This window comes from Vitis riparia, chromosome 14 (genome assembly GCF_004353265.1).
Source record: "Vitis riparia cultivar Riparia Gloire de Montpellier isolate 1030 chromosome 14, EGFV_Vit.rip_1.0, whole genome shotgun sequence".
In the NCBI taxonomy this organism is placed as follows: domain Eukaryota; kingdom Viridiplantae; phylum Streptophyta; class Magnoliopsida; order Vitales; family Vitaceae; genus Vitis; species Vitis riparia.
Window position 1 is genome coordinate 14,324,398 of NC_048444.1, and position 3,474 is coordinate 14,327,871.

A 3,474-nucleotide genomic window follows, 5' to 3' on the forward strand; every position below is an offset into this window, starting at 1 on the left:
GCACAGATTGCATGCATCGTTTCCTCATGCGTTGTAGGGTCACAACGAGCAAAAATCTTGAGGAATAGAATTATATCCTGATATGCGATTCGGAATATAATGGGATTGAGTGGTTGAACGTATGAGTGAGGGTATTCAAATTCAATGGGTATGAAAGATGAGTTCTGGGGGATATAAAGGGTGTGATTGAATGGATGATGGAGGGTAATGATGAGTACAGGGTTATGGGTATGAGGGAATATGGGTATGTGCATGGAGGAGCATGAGGATAGATATGTTGGAGCAGGAATGGTGGGAGTATTATTGGTAGGACGAGTGGTGAAAATGTAGTGAGAAAAGTAATTTGATGGGTATTAAAAAAATAGAAATACGGATGGTGATGGATATGAAGAGGCATGATGAGGTTATTAGAATGGGTAGAATGGTGAAACGAGCTGCCGGCTGTGGGATGACAGATGGAGAGTTATTAGGTTGGCTTAGTGATGGGTATGTGAGTTTGGGAAGATGATAAAGATGTAGAGAACATTGAGGGTGAATATGCATAGGGTTCAGTGGGTGTGAAGCGATGGGTTTGATGGATGGAGGAAATGGGCGTCATGGGTAGAATAGATAGTGGGAAGGGTGGAATAATGGATATTTGAAGAATGGGAATGTGGGTGAAGAAGTGGGTAGTGAAAAATGGGTATGAGATTGGTGGAATAAAGGATGGATGAAAGGATGGGTTTAATAGATATGTGGTGGGGTTGTGAGCATGAAGGATAGAGGAGGATGCAGGCACTACCTTGTTTAACCTGTCACTCAACCAATCCAATAAGTCGCGAGCCATCAAGGCAGGTATCATACCAGCATTACTTCATCTGCTCAAGGATAAAAACCTGGGAGTGATCGCTGAAGCTCTCTCAATTTTATTGCCTTTAGTATCACATCTTGAAGGGCAGACTGAAGCTGGAAGGTTATCGTTCATTGTAACTTTGGTTGAAATCATGAAAGATGGGACCCTGAAGGACAAGGAGTGTGCCACATCAGTTCTCCGTGAGCTGGGTTTGAACAATTCATCTTTCATTTTGGCTGCACTGCAGAAAGGAGCTCATGATGCATGTGTATGCCCATTCTGGGAGTTAGTAGTTTATTCTGAATTAAGCTCATCAAGTTATCTCCTTAAGCTTTGGTACATTTCTGATGTATCAGGTTTCATGAAGAATTCCAAGTACTCCTCCCCCCCAACATTTTCAAGTGCCCATCACCATCCCCTCTCAAGATGTCGCCCCCAAATAGAAGAAGCACTGAATCAGACACAGTTGTTGAATCTCGGAGAAAACAAAGTTTACTTTTATCTTCTCATTGAAAACTAGCCATGGATATGGAATTTTTCATTCTCGAGCATTGACTGAATTCGAATGCCAGAGCACTTGACCATCCTCCATTGTTTTCAATGAGAATGACTTTCCATTTTGCACAACAGAGCAAATTCCAGGATAGAGGCCACAACAAATAACTACTCGAATGAAATGCTCATCATAGCTCCATGCATTGTAGGTGGCCATGTTGCTATCGACAAGAATGTGTAGTTCATTATCCCCTACATGAGAATTTACAACTGATCTTAGGTCATTGATCAGCCGCTGATATTCATCAAGCCAGCGAGCATAACCCATGTCAAATGTTAAAGCCTCATTTCCGCCCATGGAATGACTCTGATCCCCAGAAAATCCAATTGCAATAAAAACACCTTGTTGGCATGCTCGTCGAAGCTCTTGCTCTAATTGTGTAAGCTTGGGTTAGCTACACTCCAGCTACTGGACATATGCCTATCCAGAACCAAAACTTTCTTCCTCAGCCGACTCTTCCTTGCAGCCTCTCGATTCTGAGCTAGCTTACGAAGTGTCTTCTAGTCTCAAGCTTTAGAAACTATGCCCATATGAAACCAAAGGCTCATGTTGGACCAAAACCCTTCTCCTTGAGGGTATGAATGGCCATTGAAAACAGAGTATAAACAGCAAGAGAGCAATCATAAAAACAACCAAAGAAAACACCGACCCGAGCTCCATTTCATATTGGAGTCAATAGGCTCATGTATAGGTGGGAAAATCAGTGGAAATAGGATCCAAAGATATGACTCAGACACCCAATGGAGAGATAAAAAGGAATCGGATCACTCTTAAATAAATTTTATATGAAGAACAAGGCACATATTATTTATAACATAATCACAACAATATCAAGAAAATCAACTGCAATAAGTATGTGGTCCAGAAAACGCACCTGAAAGGCTCCCCTCCAACTGAAATGAGCAAGGAGACTGTCGAGTTTATCCTTTCCTATAACTAGTAGCCTTGCCAGAAAGAGCTCCCCCCCCCCCCCTTCCTCCGGTAGCTTTCCCTCCAAACCAAACAAAAACCTCTCTGTAACCCTCTACAGAATACGCTCCCCCTGCACTCATGGTTCAAAACTCCTTCCAAAAAAAAAAAAAAAAAAAAAAATCTCTTTCTGTAAAAACTCAATCTCCTCTTCTTTGGCTAACCTTGTTTCCTTTCTTTTCTCAAGCTTCGCAGCACCCAAAACATATCTCTCTCTCTCTACCCTTCTGAAAAGCACCTCTCTCCTCTCTCATACGCTCCTCATAACAGAAAAATGCTGCCCTCTCCGAAGATTCTTCCAGGTGTCACTCCTTGATTAGCATATGCAAAACACTACCTGATTCACTGAAGGCCAATTATGAGGTGACACGTGGCTCTTTGAGAGCCCTCCACATGCAAAGAAAAATATCTTGTAGAGGTGCCAAAGAGTGAACCCCAAATGGGGATCTACATAATGATTTTTAAAAATAACTAAACTAAGCATAGTATCAACAAAATAACCAAACTAATAATTTTTTAAAAACTAAATTAAACATGAGATTAAAAAAATTAACCAAACTAATGATTTTTAATAGAATTAAACCAAACTAATAATTTTCAAAAACTAAACTAAACATGATATCAATGGAATAACTAAACAAATGATTTTGACAATAAACTAAACTAAGCATGATTTCAACAGAGCAACAAAACTAATAATTTTTTAAAACTAAACTAAATATGAGATCAATTGAATAACTAAACCAATGACTTATTAAAGAAACTAAACTAAGTATAATATCAACAAGACAACCAAATTAATATTTTTTTAAACAACACTAAACCTGAGATTAACTTAATCACTAAAATAAATATTTTTTATTTTGTTTTGTTTTTTTTTTAAAAAAAAAAACTGTACTACGCATGACATCAACAAAGGAACCAAACTTGAAAATTTTAAAAACAAAACAAAACATGAGATCAACCGAATAACTAAACTAATGTGTTTTAAGGGAAACTAAAATGTGCATTATATCAACAAAGCAATCAATCTAATAATTTTTCAAAACTAAACTAAGCATGAGATAAAAAAAATCAAACTTATGATTTTTAAAATAAACTAAATTAAGCATAGTAT